This window comes from Anthonomus grandis, chromosome 2, assembly GCF_022605725.1.
Source record: "Anthonomus grandis grandis chromosome 2, icAntGran1.3, whole genome shotgun sequence".
Classification (NCBI taxonomy): domain Eukaryota; kingdom Metazoa; phylum Arthropoda; class Insecta; order Coleoptera; family Curculionidae; genus Anthonomus; species Anthonomus grandis.
Window position 1 is genome coordinate 20,862,950 of NC_065547.1, and position 18,943 is coordinate 20,881,892.

General features: G+C 32.6%; 2 protein-coding genes across 8 annotated transcripts in view; one reads left to right on the forward strand and one right to left on the reverse strand.

Annotated features, from left to right (window-relative positions):
* LOC126749023 (structural maintenance of chromosomes protein 2-like) overlaps positions 1-18,943 on the reverse strand; it is a 445,423-nt gene that overhangs the window by 346,874 nt on the left and 79,606 nt on the right. The gene's annotated exons all lie outside the window — the stretch shown is intronic.
* The window catches only part of LOC126748915 (biotin--protein ligase), a 227,154-nt gene that overhangs the window by 59,838 nt on the left and 148,373 nt on the right, over positions 1-18,943 (forward strand). For 6 of the 7 annotated variants that reach the window (XR_007664835.1, XM_050458459.1, XM_050458478.1 and 3 more), the window contains exon 2: positions 6,815-6,926. The gene's annotated coding sequence lies outside the window, so the exon portion shown is untranslated. Of the gene's footprint in view, positions 1-6,814; positions 6,927-14,012; positions 14,086-18,943 lie in introns of those variants that run through there. The other variant, XM_050458501.1, reaches the window with a different exon arrangement.

The window sequence follows — 18,943 nt, forward strand, 5'->3', positions numbered from 1 at the left end:
TCACTGTCCAGATCACTCTTATTGTTTTCATCACAAATGTTATTGTTTTTCTTGTGCACCCACGGTTTCCATAAGCCTGCAAAAACACTTTGCTCTTCATTTGCCAAATTTTCCTGGCTATTTTCCCAGGCTCGAAACATTTTAAGGTCTTTAGGATACGGCCAAAACAAATTCACAAACACAAATAAAAAAACACACTTCCTTACAGTAAAAACTGCAAAAAATTTATACGAACACAGGACAAATTCTAAATTCTACACTTTCATAAACGTGTAAAAAGCAAAACCGGCAATCAAATAATAATAACCTCACATGACCCACCTTCCCAACTATTAAAGGTGATAGACTCATCCAACAGAACTATTTTAAAGGCGATAGAGCCATCTATTAAAGATCGCTTTAAAAACACGACGAAAGTAATACAAAAACATCCCAGAAATTTAATTGGGTACGGCCCCGTAAACCTCAAAATCAGTGGGATAGTTCTAATAGATCTCTGAACTGGACTTTACAAGCTGATTCGTTTGCTAGTTCCTATATTGCAAAAAATTCACTTCAAAAACTGTCACACCAATTTGTAAATGGAATTTTTAAAAAGACAACCTAATGAAAATAATTTTTCATGCAATTATTTTTATATAGTAATTTTTCAATTCTGATAAACTAAAATAAAATTATGAAATTCCTCCATAAGCATAAGCACTTTCATTATTTACATATATTTACACGTTATTAAAAAACCCAAGACTCTCTAATTTGTCATATAAGTATTAATTTTAATTTATTTTTCTCTATGTATTCATACCAATTCTCTTGAAAAATAAATCATAATTTTTCCGTTGGCTATTCCATGAATTAATTTTCAAAGTAGTGGTGAGTGGCTACCATATTATCAACATCTTTTTTTTCTCAACATTATATTTTCTTTTCAAATATGCCAGGTCACCTCTTTTTACCTTCTATCTTACCATCTAGTCTTTAGCCTTTCTATTGTGTCATTCTGGATTTTTCTAGCATCTTGAATTATTCGTTCACTCATCACACCTGCAGTCAATTGCCCAACAACGATATTTTCATCAGCCTTAGGTTCCCTTTTTGTTCTTAACTCGTCTATATGTCCTATATGTGTTTCAAGAAATGTCACATTAATTGATCCTACATAGGATTAAAATTATGAATTAGGATTAGATTTATGGAACTAAAATCCTTGAGGGGCCTTATGTTCCTTGAATGCGTATGCTTCCCCCAGACTTAAAACTTCTCATTTTACATGAGCTATTGAATCCTAAATGTAAACAACAGAATATACAATTATGTCTGGTAACATAAGAGTTTATACAACTTCTGATGTCGCTCCTGTTACAATTGTAAAATATATGTTATTCTCCAGTCTTAAATTTATTTCGGGTCTGACAAGCGTAATCAACTTCTCTATTACCTTGCGCCCTCCAAGTATATCCTTCGAAATTCCTAAAATTTAAAAATGATTGTTTAATCGTTATATCGTGAATATCAAGCAAATGTCTGGATATTGTTGGTACACATTTGACATATAATGTGTTTCTTGTATTACTGGCCAGCAAATTCATTTAAATTCATTTAATTTTTCATTTAACAAAAAAAATGGTAATTTTTTTTAAAAAAGTGTTCAAATAAAAGGTTATTATAATTACTTGTAGAATATTGGAAAGTTCCTATTTTTTTCGTCTAACAAATAGGTAAAAGTTTTTTCAAAAATTCTTAATTTAAAAAAAAATATTGACTTTTCAATATTCTTTAGATAATTTAAGCCTTCCAAATGAAAACGAGTTTTTACGGGTATCCGCGCGGCGACCTCTTAAGGATCCGACTTGCATGTATAAGCTCCCGGCTTTAAATCCGCTCATGTTTATATTTTTTTGTTTTTTTTTTAAATATTAGATGTCTATTAATAAACTTGGTAAAATGTCTACCATTTCATTAATGGTTGCAATCAATGCAAGGCGCCAAGTAATTCAAGTCATATTAGGAGATAGATAAGCGAAAGACAAATTTGAAAAAATCGAAAACAGAGCAGATACAGCATATGTTGCCAGCGACCTCTTAATTATTATAGTATATAGGCTGTCATTGAAATGGTGTTAAAAAATTAGAAAAGGGAAGAACGAAGGGTGATAGTACTTCTAAAAATAGTAAAAATAAAAGTTAAAGAAATTGTTAAAATAAAACTTTAACTCAGTGGAAGCAGCAAGCAGCTAGGAAGTATAAATGATTTCTGGGAAGAATCCCTCTGCATTCCTCAGTGATAAGAACAGATTTAGAAATTTAGATTTTGTCAGAAAAATAAAGAATTTTTGATTTGATTTGATTTGATAATGGACTTACTAGACAGTAGTAGACCTGATGAATGGCAAAATTGAGTTATTATTCAGCAAGAGCGGAACATTTACAGGAGTCTTCGTGAATTTGATAGGATAGAAATCCAATAATCAGTCTAATAGCAACTCGCATAATTGGTTCTTGTAAGTCAAAAATTCTTCGAGTTTTGAAAAAGGACCATCGACATGCTAGTTGCTACCCGTCCAAGGTTTAAGAAAAGGTCATAAACAGTGAATTTTTTTTTTTGATAATAGATTCTTTGTTCAATTGAACAGAACAAAGAGTTTATAAATACCTTATTGTAAACTAATGAATCGTGTTTTACTCGTCGGGATGTTGTAAGCATTTATAACCAACATATATGCCCAGGAAAATCCACATTCCATTCGGCTAAGGAATTTCCAAGCAGTATTTAGTGCTACTACCTGTTTGGACTCTATTTCTTAATAGAACGGGTCAATGATAAACATTTTTTACAATTTATAATGGCAGAGAATGCCAATATGTGCAAAAATATTTAATAAGAATCAAAATTAGCAGCTTGGTTTCAAATTGACGGTTGTCTAGGCCACTTTCAGAAATGTTCGGAACTGGTTGGATAACAAATTTCCAAAAAGATGGATAAAATCGGCGATTCAGTTGGCCTCCACGAAGCCCCAATATTACGCCTTTAGACATCTTTTTATGAAAGTTTTTGAAATAAATCGGATTTGCAACTACGACTCCAGGGAAGAAATCGAAATTTAGCTCCTGCTACTATATCTATTAGCCGTCGATATAAATTATGTCCAGAAAATACTTCATACTTCGAACATCTTTTTTAAATTCGTATATTGATAAAGATAGTCTTATATAACAGACTTTGGCGATTTCATCAGGCATTAGAATATGTTTTACTCATACGTAAAAAAAGTCAAAAAATCGAATTTGCTTCAAATTAAATGAGGATTTCAAGAGTATTCAGTATTTTTTTTTCCTAAGAATATTGAGCCTCGATGCAGTACGAACGCCACTGGATGAATTAAAAAAAACATTGAAAAAGGGCTCCTTGATGCTTACAAGCTATGTCCCAAATTTCATAGAAATATTTCAAGCAGTGTAAAAGTTATAAATTAATTAATTAATAAATGTTAACACCTTGTATCTCGGAGAGGAAACATTTCTCGACTTATGTTTATATGACAAATTAGGGTTTATTTTTGACGTAGAAGACGTGGCGCAAATGATCTGGATCACCATATTAGTCAATACTTTTAGACACAACCAAATACCATGTGGTGGCGTGCGAGATCTACGACCAATCGTCAGTCAAAAATATAAATAAAAAATATAGTTATTAAATAGAAAAAGAACTTCAAAAATCATGTTACAATCCTCATTTCTTTTTATATTTTTTTATGATTGTATAACATTGAATTTTAAATTAAAATAACTTTCTTTCCAGTTTAATTCCTCTTTCGCAAATTAGCTCTTGACAACGTTAGAATTCTTTAATTTTTTTTAAACGTCAAATTTTTATTTGAATTCCTTTCGTAGTCGCAATTAAAAAAACAATAAAGGCCTTATTGAGGCCAAGAAGACTGGAGGAGAGATATCTCCTATGCTTGCCCCATGCATCGAGCTGGAGCCTATCTACGAGAACCTGCTCGTTTCCGCATTCTTGCATGCGTCTCATCGGATGTCTCTTTCCCTCCCCATTTCTCCCGCCATCTCATATTTTGCGCTTGTTTACATGTTGATTTTTATTTACATTTGCCAAACGGCTGTTGCGCATTACGTTATTACGCAAACTGCTCATACGAGCATAGCTTTATGATGGTAGAAAACTTGCCATACAGGATTTGGCCCAACCAGCACAGGCTAGATATATCTCCTCCCTCCAGTCTTCTTGATTGGGGCGCTTAAAATATTTTGACATTAATTGACAGCGTGGAAACCATCGTTAACTTTGTTTCTTGTTAAAGGCGCCATATTTGGTTTTTGCATTTTGAAAATCCTTGCAAAATTTCCTTTTCAATAATGTTTTTTTCAAATATTTTTTTATTTTCAAAAACCTGAATTTTAAAAAAAAAAACAAAATTTACCGCAGTAGGCTGCGCATAAAGTCACAAGACAATATTTAAAAATATCTATAATCGTCAATAAATGTTACAAGTACAATAAATACAAGATGTAATACTAGCAATGCAATACCGTAGTAGTGTACACACATTACTTCAAAGTTACACCCTTATTATTTTCGAAACACCCGTAAATATTTCAAAAGAGACTAAACTAATCTATTTACTCAAAAAAAAACAAACTTTATAGTAATTTTCTGAAAGAATCATGTTATCCAAATAGTCTTCAAAATCTGATCTTAAAAACTGCTAATAAGAATCACCATTAAGAGTTCCATTAATCCAAAATTCGATTTTTATAAATCAAGCCTAAATGTTTAAGCAGGTCAAACATTTAGGCTAAATCGCACTTATATTAATTTTCCATTTTTATTAATTTTCCATGAATTTGAAATATTGTTAATAAGTTTTCGAAATCATTTGACGTAATTTTCTAGTTTTTCTAGGCAATCAAATTTTTTAAAACTTTCTTTTGTCTTCCAAGCACTCTAAATGTTTTTAATTTTTTTAAGGCATTTGGAGTAATTTTAAATGTTTTCTACATCAATGTATGACAAAAAAAAATGTCATTCTCCATTTTATCTTAGAAAATTACGCAAAATTCCTGGAAAATATTAAAAAAAAATTGAAATCTCTGGAAGGCGTAAAAATTTACATCAAATGTCTGAAATAAAATAGAAATATAATCCAGTTTTCTGGAAAACCTACAGAATTACTTTAAATGTCTGGAAGTGATAACTCCAAGCATCTGGAAAATAGAAAACCGATTCTAAAAGCCTGAAATGAAACAAAACTTTATTTTAAATTCATGGAATAATTAAAATATTACTAGAGAAACCTGGAAAGCTTATCAAAAAAGTCTAAAAACTTGAAAATTTCTCAAATTAAAAACGCCAATCACCCTAAAAAAAAACCCAAAACTAAATGAAAAATTATTTTCAAACGCCTGAAAGACGTGAAAAATTACTTCGAATTCTCGGAATAAAAGGAAACCTTATTCCAAATGTTTGGAATAATCAAAAATTATCGAATAACTTGGAAAATTAAAAAAATATTCTAAAAATTTCAAATTAAAAATAACAAAAATACAAAAACTTAAAACCATAAAAAGCTAAAAAAAAAAAAATTGAGTGAATTTCTGACTTTAAAAACTGAAAAGAATAATAAAACTAAAAGAAATTGGGATAATCAGGATACATTTTTGGAGTTAAATTAATTTTAAATGGCTTAATCCGCTTTTTTTAAGTTGTCTCCAAAGAGTTTTCTTATTTTGTAAGATCCCGTTTTTTTCTTTTGTTTTTTTTGGCCTTGTGCTTGGCACATTTAGCCATTTGTTCCAGTAGAAGAACATAAATTAGAACATCCTGTATGCAAAATAGTCTTCTTTAGATATTTTATTTATTTTTAGATTTTACTGATTACTTAAAGCATTCCGCGAATTTATTTTGTTTATTTGATGGCACTACTGTATAATAATAGTAAAATGCAATTCCTAAAGTCAAAACACTAAAAACAGCATCACGACCTTAGCCAATGATATTTCTCAACAAAAAATAGAGATTTATCAAGGTTCTGTCCGATTTCCGAAATGGGTCACTTTTTCTGATACGTAATATTATAAAGACAGTGCCGGGCTATTTTAATTTAAAATAAATAGATATTTTCATCTATTTAATATTCTAAGTATTTTCGTGCATCTAATGCGTAATGATTATATCAAAACTTAAAAATTATACGTAATATTAAGAAGTTCCTTAACGTTAATTATTGGGCAACTTCTAAACCGATATTCTTAGGATCAAGAAAGTGATGTGGATGTGGTGTGTATGGTGTGTGGATGCAGGTTGCTTCTAAAATGTTAAAGTAGTTGTAAAACAGGTAAATTTGCTCATATTTATTTTTAAAAAGGAAAACAGGTGGCGTATGATTTCCGGCTAATTATTCATAGTAACTTCCGGTTCCATGGTAATAATTAATACGATAGCTCTAACGGCTTTTATTACTTTAAGTTGTTGTTATGTTCTACTTAAAAACATGAGAAAGAAACGGAGGCAGCAGCAAACCCATGGAAAATATAAAATGTCATTTTTCAAAAAGTAAACTGACAATTACGCAATATGGCCACAAAGGCATATTATAATAGAATAAATGTGATAAAAAATAAATGGAGGCCAGATTAAAAAAAGAAAAACTTAGATACTATTAATAATTATAGAGTGTTTTACGTAACTGTGCTAAATACCAACATTTTTGTTTTAAATGCAACATCCTATTTAAATATAATAACATTTTTATTTTTGCAGAATTATCTATTAACAAAAAAAATCTTATTACAGATATTCGCTGCAACTTCTTCGCAACTTCCAAATCTTAAATAGAAACTTTTGTTGAGGTCATACAGTTCATCAGGTCTAATCACAAGAAGAAATCACAAAAATCCTACATTAGGTAAGTTGAGGGGTTTAGTTTTAAATACAATAGTTTTGGAATCCTTTTAAATGTCTTCTGATATCTGACCACATAATTGAAGTTTTTATTTTCACATTGCATTGACAAGATAAAATAATACTTGTAAACAACGTATATATAAAATAAATGTAAACACAAATCAAGAAAATAATTGAATATATAAATAGAAATAATCCACGGTATTACAATGCAAAATTTTATGAGCGAGATCTGCACCGTACAACTAAAGCTGACCTACTCCTAATTTTCTTAAGGGTACAGGTCATTACAGGCAAAAATACCATTCTCGGGTCGGCATTCCATGGCTAAATTCCCCGGTGAATTATATGAATTACATGATGTTTTTACACTCATTACGGTATAAAATCATACTCATTGATTTAACTATAGTATTTTCTTGTTGTCTTATTTTTTCATAAGATAAGGAAACAATGAGATATTACAATAAACAGACTTAGTGAGAAATATAAATGGTTTTTCAATAAAAGCTCAAAATTTCAGTTTTCAATAAAGGTTTTCTGTAGCAAAGTAGTAAAATATTTCAAATCAAAAATGTCTTATAAATGGCTACTACTGGCTTTGCTGACATGCTGGCTTGCTTGTTAAACTGCAACAGTATGGATGCCAATTCGGAAAATGATACGACCGAGAGAACACTCGTGCAAGATCGTCAATGTTTCACGGGCGGTATGACATGTGGCACTGTCCTGCGGAAACCACATGTCGACTAGATCAATAGCTTTCAAATGAGGCACAAAAAACTGTATTATCATAGCACGATAACATTCGCCACTGCATAATCTTCGTTTTCGATATGTGGTGGATGTATTGCTTTCTGATAATGATAATGAATTTGTGGATTTTCTGAGCCCCAAATGCCACCGTTTTGCCTATTAACGAAGCCCAAGGTAAAAATGGAGCTCATCACTGAATATTATTTTATTTGCAAAATCAGCAGATTGCTCAAGAATCTAATTGGTGAAATCTCTTCACTGTTCATGGTCTGCTGCCAGAAGTTGTTGAGTGAGTTGAATTTTGCAGGCATGCACCTGTAAATCTTTAGTGAGAATTCGCTAAAAAGTGCCTCTTAAAATGTCTAATTCTTGTGCCCGATGATGAGTTGACATATCTGCCCTTTCTGAAACACTTTCGCGAACTGCCGTGAGGTTATGTTCTGAACCACCTCTAGGAGCTGATATCGTGTGTTTGGTTTGCGTTGGCGTTTTTAAAGAACTCCTGATATGCTGAATAACATTTTTTTTCACGTGAAGAAAGAATGATATGAAGTTTTACATTTAGTTATCAGATTGTGCAAGCTACCACCACCAGAAAAAGCTCTATTTACATGTAGCCCTTAAATTAGATCCTAGGAAAGACCATCACTGGACCACGCACTTAGCTGCGCTACGCATTTATTTTTTCTGAGCATAAACCCCGCCATCTTTTAAACTCCAGTTTTTCGTTGCACAATATTATGTTATGGAATGAATGGAAAATTTATGGCGCAGTCATGGACTTATACTAATTTTAACTGAAAAAATTAACGTTTTTACGTTTAGCGGCACGTTGGAGGTGGCTTTCAAAAGCAGAATGTATCAACAACTAATTTGAAACATATATTGTATAATTGCTGATATTGGCTCACGCGTTCACGAGATGTCGGTGGTATATATTTTATAATAACGAAAATATTTAAATATATTTCTTTGTTCCCAGTCTATCTTTTTTTATATTAAAGACAATTGAGAAATTATTGGATCAGTATCTCAGGATGGAGGTACTATCCATCTGATAACCCATAGTCTTGTCGTCTTTTCGGTTAAGAAGCCTAATCAGGTAATCCACCAATATAGACCATAAAAAGGGAGATAGTACCCTGCACCGTGGGAAACTCTTAACCGCAGTGACGCTGAGATCCGTAGATCCAAGTAAGGTCCTAATCGTTAAGATATTCTCAGATAGCCAATCGGTTTCTAGAGCCCTGAGCGGCTGTTCAGAAGTCAGGAATTGTCCTCCATCCTCCATCTTTTTTGTTGTAAGAGATTGAAGTTGTTAAAGAAGTTATTTCTGCTGGGCCACAAAAGTAGACCTTTGTATTAATTAAATTAATATTTTTACCGACTATAATAAATACAGTAACTTATTAATGAATTTTTTATTTGATAGTGACAATGTAATATTTTATCCCGAGAGTATGCTTTTCCCGGACTTGTTCCTTACACGTCCCTTCTACCTGACCTTACACTCTGTGACGTGTTCGATTTGTTTGGTTTAGGTGCTAGTTTCAGTTTGGGACCACTCAGTGGTACTGGTTCTTCATATTTTCTGTAATTATATAATTTTATTGTGGCTGCTTACTTACCCCTTGGCATTTTTCCCTTGCCTTATTTTGTAACATTTGATCTCGAGGGAATAGATTTCCTTTTGTTGGTCAATGTTTTGATTTCATTCTTGACATTCAGCGCTTGTTACTCTGTTCTCTTGAGATTTGGATCAACTCCGGGCTAGAGATGGCTACCTAATACCAGAATTGATCCTACCGAACTGACTTTTACAGTTGGAACCGTGGAACAACCGATCTACTAGAAAATATATGAGTCAAAGTTCGAGTATGGACTGCTTTGAGAATTATTCGTTCTAGCAAAACCAAACTGATACGACGAAACGTCGCGGCGGCGGTATAGCCTGTTTAGCTAGCTTGTAATAGGTCGAGTGTTGCTTGTTATATGCGTGTATGAACTATCAAAATGATGGACGGATGGACTAAAATTCATTTTATTTTTCTATTTTCCTAGTCCGGAATTCTTTTTGTTTTGTTTTAGATCTTAAATTGCCACTAGAAATTTTCATCATTCATTTTAGTGTTTGTTTTTTAACATATATTAAACACAAACAAAATATTTTATAAAAATATGTATTTAATCGAATAAAATTAATTTAATTTTAATAAAAGGGCAAGAAAAACCGAAAAAAGTGTTCTATAAATATTAAACATAAAAGTGCGTAATTATTAAATGTGTTTTTCGATATTTTGAAAACAACATCGATAAGATCCTTCAAATAAATTATATCAGACTTAACATTTTGTGTTTTTTCTACGAACTTATTTGTGTATTTTTATACGACTAATAAGTATATCGATAATTTTAGTACAATTGCTATACAGGGTATCAATTTGAAAAGGTACCACCCTCTATATTTCTGCCCCTGTATAGAATTTTAAAATTTTCAAAAATACGTGAAATCTATTTTGGAAGGCGACATCTTTTAGGTTAGTTTTCAATCAAATTGCAGCAGCCTCCTGGCGAGGGCAGATATAACCTCTAAAATCTTAAATGGAAAGGGGTCGAATGATACCTCATTTTAATGGTCTTCTAATTAACTTTTCAGGAATATCACATAGTCGACCTTTTGATTGAGAAGTTTGCGAAAACTCAGCATGATAGATTTCCTTAACTAGTACTTGCGTGCTAATCACTTTAGTAACGATTGACAAATTATTTAAAAAGTTGTAAAGAAACCCTAAAAAGTCAAGCGTTGTGCGCTCTTAAGTATTTTTTAAAAAATGGTGTTTAATCTTGAGCAAAGAACGAAAATTATTCTTATTTACGGGGAAAGTCAAAAATGCGCAAAGAAGAACGGCAGCGTTGTTTAAAGATATCCTAATAGTTAATCAATCAAATCATACATATGTTTTAAAATTAATTGCTAAGTTTATGCAAACTGGTTCGGTTGCAAACAAAAAAAGAAGTAATCGTCGTGTTTTGGATGAATCTGAAACAACTGGAAGTTTTAGACACCTTTAATGCAAAGCCCCCTACATCACTTCGCAGTAAGAAAAGCACAAGTTACATCAATTTCACCCGTAAAAAATGCAAATTCTTCAAATTTTTGCTTTTTGTTGACAATTTTGATAAAAGAATTGAGTTTTGTGAAATAATGGCTAATTTAATAAACGAAAACCAAAATATTTTACAGAATATTTTCTCTACTGGTGAGTGTTTATTTTTTTTACATGAAAATGTCCACAAACAAATTGTTGCTACTGGAGTAATGAAAATCCGCGAATTTTTAGAGAAGGTCACACACATTATCCAGAGAAGATAAATGTTTGGTATTCTTGGAAATTCTATTCTCGGACCATTATTTATTGAAGAAAATCTAAAAGCGAAAAATAAAAAGCGAAAATCTAAACTCTACCTTAATCTGCTCACTAAGAAGACACAATAGACCCTAATAACATCTTGCTTAGAAAATCAAACTGATGCAGCGGGTAATATTGATTTTATTTTGTATTGATTGATTTAATATTTATTTTATTTTTTTAAATTGATTTTGCAAGAAAATTTAATACAGTTCCAACAAGATGTAGGACCACACTTTTTTCTTTCAGTTAGAGAGTGGTTAAATGATAAATATCCTGCCAGTCGGCCACTGGAAACAATTGAATGGCCACCACGATCACCTGATTTTTCACCTTTAGATTTATTTATGGGGCATTTAAAGTCAATGGTTTTAAAACACAACCTAGTAATGTGGAAAATTTAAAAAGAAGAAGCAGAGAAATCCAGGTAGAAGTTTTTCAAAATGTTAGAAAGGAGTTTGAGAGCAGACTTTATTACTGTTTGGAAAAGAATGGACAACATGTTGAACATTTTATAAATTAGGTTACCTTTTATTACTTTTTTATGTTCTATTTTATTACAATAGTTATTACTTAAAAAAATAAAAATCTCTACGGTTTTAATTTCTTATAAAGTATTAACAAAAAGATAAAGTACGTGGTCTCTTTAAAAGGGTAACTAGAAGACCTTTAAAATGAAGTATAACTCGGCCCCTCTTTCCATTTAAGATTTTAGAGGCTATGTCCGCCTCCGCCAGAGGGCTGGTGCAATTTGATTGTAAACTAACCTAAAAAATGTGCCCCTCAAAAATAAATTTGACGTGTTTTTAGAATTTTTTAAATTTTATACAGGGGCAGAAATATAGAGGGTGGTACCTTGTCAAATTGACACCTTCTATAATTCTTAAACAAATAATAGATTTATGAAGTGATATAGCCATTTATTAGTTTATAGTCCCGTAGTATATACCTACTACCTATGCGGGTTCAGTTCGGACCTGAACTTGGAACTGACGGATGGAACAGGAATTTGTTTGGACTGGATCGGTTCGGAACTGATCTGTAAAATTTGTTGAATCAACCAACATTACTCCGGACAAGTAAGTCATAGTTGGATTGGATTACATGACTGGGTTTTATTACCTGAGACATAAGGGCGCTTCAGTCTTGCAGCGTTGTCAAGAAATATTCTTAAATCCTACGGATTGGGTTGTCTTGTCAAGCCACGTCTGGAACTGATTCTTTATCACAGGATATTTGGGCGATCAAAATAGATTTCTATGAGATGTTGGTTCAGTAGGATTTGCGAGGATTCGGCTATCTTTTGATATCTTTGCGGTTCAGCTTCAGAGTTTATCTTATATCCTCTTGTTCGTGTTGACCGGGTTCAGCTCCCTTGACAACAGTGTTGAGATTTGTTCTACTGCTCGTCTCTCTTGTGGGAAGAGTAAATTAGTTATTTTTTTACTCTGGTTTTATTTTGATGAGCGATGGAACTAGATTTCCGGTAGTTTTGTCGCCTTTATAAATGGGAGTTTCGGCTCGGCCTTTTTAGTTCAGTTGACTTAGTAGTGCCGAAAAGTGTTTGAGCAGCGTACGGTAATTTTTTTGCCAAGTTAGGTTTGTTGTTGCTATGGTCCTAGTTAAGGGGATTCTCACCGGCGCTTCCAATAGTGGTATTTTCCATTTGGTTTGAGGTGTTCTTGAGGTCAGATCCTCGCTCATTTTCGGAGGATTCGAAGCACTTGCCCAAAATTCATTCCACTGGCTGGTGAGTTAACATCGGCGCACTGAACTCATATTCATTAGAATAGGGCTATTTTCTCCAGGATTTCTTTTTTTTTTTGGTATTATGGCTTAAAGACCTAGGGCGTCTAGGGCTTAGCAGCTCATGGACTTTTTACATATTTGCTCCTTATAGATTCATCAGCAGCTAATGGGGAGAAGAGAATTACTGTTACATTGCTATCTATACAGTAGGAAATGTTGCTATTGCTGGGGTTATCTTTGCTACACAGTAATCTGCCTAAGCGGTTAGAGTTGCTTAGCTGAAGAAAAAAACCCTCCGTGGAGAAGAGTATATAATCATTCCTGATATACATCATATATAGGGTTTCACCATATTTTTTGGGTACAATAAAGATTTGTTGAGAGTGCAAAATAAATATAGTATACGATGACGCAACATTGAAATGATACCATTGGGTTGGTATAATCCAAAAAGTCCCTGAGGTTCGACGCTGAGAAGGCTCTAAGACTGAAAAAAAAAGCCTACGGACGCTGGTAGGGGCGCTCACACTCCACTACACTTGCAACGACTACCTATATAGAATGGGCTTCTCCGAGACAGACATTTGTATTCTGCGGTGACCAAGAGAAATTAATGGAATACTTGATATTGCAAATTGTGGATCACAGGGTCACAAGATATACAGGATTCTACCTACATGTATATACACTGAGTGAAGAGGATCTGCTAACGCGCGTAGTGAAGGAGCTTGTGCTATTCGGACACGTATTGGATAGATTGGTAAGGACAGCGAAACACAATTTGTCAACAATTTAATTATTTTGAAAGAAATTAATTTAATATTGAATGTCTTGATACTAATAGGTGAATCGTACATTTCTCAACTATTGTTGGTTGAGAAAAACAAACAGAATTGAGACAATTTAAAAAAATAGCTCTCTGTTTAATAGAAAAAAAGTATTAATGAAGAGGCAATCAAAACTGGCTAAAAATAACCACTGCCAAAAATAACATTTTTTTTTTAAATTTGGATGATTTCGGTTATCCACATACCCACACCTAGGATAAAAATGCAAAAGAAAGTGGCACGCAGCTGTTACGCTGCTATCAAATTCTATTGATAAGTAAAGAAAATAATAATTATAGTATTAAAAAATACCCTATATTATTGCTTGCTGTTGATAAGTTTCTATAGCTAAAACAGTATCTCCTTAAAAAAGATAACTGTGTTGTATCGAGGTGTAAACATCAACGACTTAGTAGGGGTAAAATACATAATTTTATTGTTTTTGGATATCGATTTAAAAATTATTTGTCCTTGGTTTAGGATCATTTAATATTATTATGACGTGAAAGGCTTGTTTATTTTCTTCAATTATACGCATTTTGAACGAAAAAATTTAACTTTATCGGTACTTATGTAATTTTCGGCGAAAGAATCATATTTATTGACAACAAATTAAAGTTGAACATTGAAAATGAAAATGAAAACAAGTTGAAAATTAATTATTTGTTTTTACTAACTTTAGCATCAATATGTTTTTGTATCCCGTATCTTTTTATTCGTATCTACATAGGATGATCCTCTTAAAACTTCATTGATAGATTATGATTCACTTTATTTATTGATTTTGAAAAATCAGTGATAACAAAATCCTTTAAAAAGATATGATACAGGGTAAAATACAAATTTCACTTCACTTTTAGGTAAGCTTTTTGGTACCTTATATACCTTAAATAGTACCTTAAGTACCTTTTATACCTCAACAAATAATACTTCTGGTGTGTCTGAAGTTGTTAGAAATATTAAATCCACAAGAATCTTAAAACTTCGTTAGAATTTAAAAATTATGGAGTAACAAAAGTTAATCTGTATTATCACAAATAGTAATACTACTTGAGCTAAAGCTAATAAGGGTTTGGATGTCTTTTATTCATGGAAAGGACTTTAAGAAGTTTGGCCATTATTAATAAATTTAAAACTTTCGACGAGAATTTTTGAGAAAAAAAAATAAAATCTTAAAGTAAATTAGATAATTTAAATTAAAAAAAAAACATAGAAAACTATATATCATGATCCTACTATATTCTGGTTATTTCTGAGGAAATAAAGAGGATGCCAGGAGAGATGGTCTGGGACCCACTTTGTCCTATAAGCAATGTTTTACAGATGTCTTTGTACACTATTAGCTAGTTCCTTTAACCAAGGGTCTACTTTCTTTTGGTGATAATAATAATGGTTTTAATTTTTCTGAAATGATGATGATATTTTATAGAGGAATAAAACTTGGAAGCCTAAGAAAGCTATTGGCTCTGACAACATAGCATCATATATTTTTAAGGCTTTGCCAATTTCCTGATGGGTTCGATGAAGTGTCTATTCTTCTTTTCAGGGTAGGATGTTTTTCAGACATACTAAAAGAATCCCTTGTTACACCGATTTTTAAGTATGACAGGAGAAATATCATAATTGATTATTTATTTTTTCAATAGGCAAAAAGCCCAATATTACACAAAATAAATTGAACAAAAAAATCAAAATTGCATGCCTACTCCAAAATGAAGTATTATTTAGAATATAATATAATAGCTTGACGGGTTTGTCTTGATGGTATATGAATGGCAATATTCGGCAATAATAGCGAGCATAACTTACAGGAAAGATGAATATTATAAAAAACTGGCATGTCTTTCAGATTTCTTCTGCTTTCAAACGTTGTTAGATGTAAAACCTCCCTGACCTGATTTTATTTAAGTTGATAGAAATTGGTCCCACCAAGATTTATCCTGTATGACATATGTCTAAGGAATTTGTGTTGAACAGGCTGGATATTCTGGATATGGACATTGTAAAAAGAGGACCACATACATGAACCATATTTCAAGTGAAGACGCACAAGGGAACACTAAAACAACCGAATGGAGTTCTCCGCAAAATCTCTACAAAATTTCTTGATAAAGTGACTTGGCAGTGATTTCAAATATGTGGAATATAAAACTTAGTAATCCTGCAACCTAGCCAATATTAGCGTATTAAATAGTCTGGGCAAGATTTTTGAAAGGATTCTACATAAATAAATATTATCACCTTTATGAAATGGTTTCCTTCCTGGCAGAACGCAGCCTATGTCGTTTGCCAGCAATCTATTTATAGTCCGCACCCGCTTATTTACTTAATATAATGTCCGTGTCTCCTATAATTCCCCGGGAATTTTCAGGATTTTTTCACAGCCGACTTTACTCCGCGAAATAGCAGTTGGCGACGTCGAAGATTCGGATCCGTTTTGGTGGATCCATTTACGATTTAAAAGCGCGGCTCTGCCGAGATGGACGTTCAATTTTGATTTTGATTTATTTACAAATGAGAATATTTTATTTATGTGATTGATTGTTTCAAATATGTATATGCGCCGTTAATAATTATGTAAATGAATTATTAAACTTTTTCCCCTAGAGTCTAGTCTTATTCTAGTTATATTCAATGCGCAAAGGGATATAACATATAACATAAAATACATTACTATAGTTGATGGGCAGGTTTTGGAAGCCTTTTTATTTCCTTAACATTCAGCTTTTTAATTATTTCATTGTTAATATCTGGACAGGAAAGGAAAGCATAGAAAGCACCTAAAAGCCCTAATGGGAATATATATCGGCCACTGCAAACTGCGTCACCACATGAATAGGATTGGTTTGGCGGAAGTCGCCGAATGCAGACTATGCATGGAGGAAGACGAGGCGGCAGAGCACATCCTATGCAGATGTCCGGCACTAGAGAGAATCAAGCAGGTCATCTTCGGCAATGCCTTACCTAACATGGAAGACATTAAGAATGTTTCTCCTAGTCAAATTATCGAACTCTTAAAGAAGGCGGACTTGGTTGGGGAAGTATTAAACACCTAGGAGTGAGCCACAATAGACCTAAAGTCGCAGTGGGACGCTTTGTGTCCCACTCACAACAAACCTAACCTAACTTAATATCTGGACAAACAATTTTTAAAATTCGTTGGGAATTTGAGGAGATCCGGGCATTATATCGATTTAATAACAGCGGGCGCGGACTATAAATAGGTTGCAGGCAAACGAAATAGGCTGCGTTCTTGATTTTGGTTGCTGGATAGCGACTGGGCGGCGGACACTAGCTTCACACAGATTTTTGCGGCTTTCCCTGCTTCGATTAAGCGAAAAATTTGCCAGAATATGACAATATATTTAATTACACATTAATACTAATATTTTCTTTAAAAGAAAGGGAAACAGCTTAATTTTGGAATCCAATACTGAATAGATATTTCATCTTTTATAATATTATAATCTATATCGATGACACCTAACTCGTCTATGAAAGGAACGATTGTGAACGAAAGGACGTCTGTGAAGGAAATTCATTTCTTTTTCCCAATATATGTATGTGGCCAACTTCAGACTTCTTTATCATTTTTCAGCAAAAAGAAAGTGTTTCATTTTATTATTAATTAAAAAACGCATTGAAATCTTCTAATACTAATACATACCTACTATATGAAAGATGTACACCATCCAAAGGTAAACAACGAGGGGAGTTGCCGAATACCATGTCTTGTCTTGTCTTGTTGACTTGATGGCTCTGTTGCAAGGCAATTGCCAGCCCGATTTGTGTGAGATCCTACTTTACCTGGCTGTGGACCATGTAGGAGTCTCATAACACTTTGCTGCACTGTAACTCTTTTGCAAGCAAGTATAACTTATGGCTGGAGCTCTAGGCCTATTCTGTTTTCTATGGCTGTAATACAGGAGGAATATTAGTCATATCTACAACAAAGGGAATATATGACCACACCAATGCACTAAAACGGGTAACTAAGGTAGGGTTAAAGGACAATTCAAGGTTATTGGAAAGTTGAGCTTTAGATTTTAATCTGGTTAATGTTTATGAATCGCATGATTGTCTCTATTGTTTCATCATCCGGAGCAGAGAGAATGTCAGTCATATATAATGGTGATATTCTTCTCTTTAATAAAAAGGTCTTAATAATATAAATAAGTCAAAATATAAATAAGCCAAAATTAATGACGCGATTATGCGTACTCGGTACGTATTACGGCACTCAAACAAAATATAATCCTAGTCATCCAATGAACCACAATTACACAAAGGGCTATCTTTCCTGTTAATTCGGTAAAGATAAGAGTTAGTCAGGCAATGTCCTGTAGGCATTCTAATAATTGTTGTGATATGTCTTCTATCTTTATAGTTTAAGTTAGCGAACCATTTTTTGTTAGTAAATGTGGGTTGTACCGTAGCATAGTTAGGTACGATGATTGTTTAACACTAACATTTTCCACTTGTAATATATGTTTATTATTTCCTGCTTTAAAATGTTAAATATATCCTGAATATCATACAAATATTAATATTATCTGGCAATCGTGACGAGAATCTAGTTCAAGAGTAAATAAATATAATGGGTTTTTACGTTGTTCGTTTCTTTTAATTGCGTTTGTTTAATTTCTTTCCTGTCGTAATATTTACCTTTTTTAAGTTACATTCTATAGTTAGGCCCTCTATATAAGATGTGATAAATTCAATATTGTGATATATGACCTTTCCTTTACGGAAACCTGTCTGTCTATTTCATGTTCTAGTTGCCAATCCAGACGATTCTTAAGCATAATTTCTAAAACTTTGGCACCACATGAATCACCACCGCAATTGATCTATATATGTGATTGGATCCATTGGATTCTTATTTGGTTTCAAAATATTAAAAACATTAATTTTTTTTCTCTTTGAAGGTTTTATTGTAGATATTTAAAAGAATTTGTGTTTCTGATTAACCTAAACTTAACTTACTTTATTTAATTCGACCTAAACCCACTTGATTTTTACTTATGGGGGAGGGGACCCCCCACTCCACACATAAAACAGCTCTTTTATTTTCGCCCAATACCCAATATTGATGTTCTTAGACAAAGAATAAAGGAAGGATTTCAAACAGTTGAAAACAATCCAAGAATTCTTTCACGAGTGCATCTAATAAAAAGATTAGCAGCTTGTCGTGATGCTAAGGGTAATAATTTGGAACTTTTTCTCTACATTTTTTAATAAAATGTTTTTAAATTAATTTTTAACATGTTTTTTTT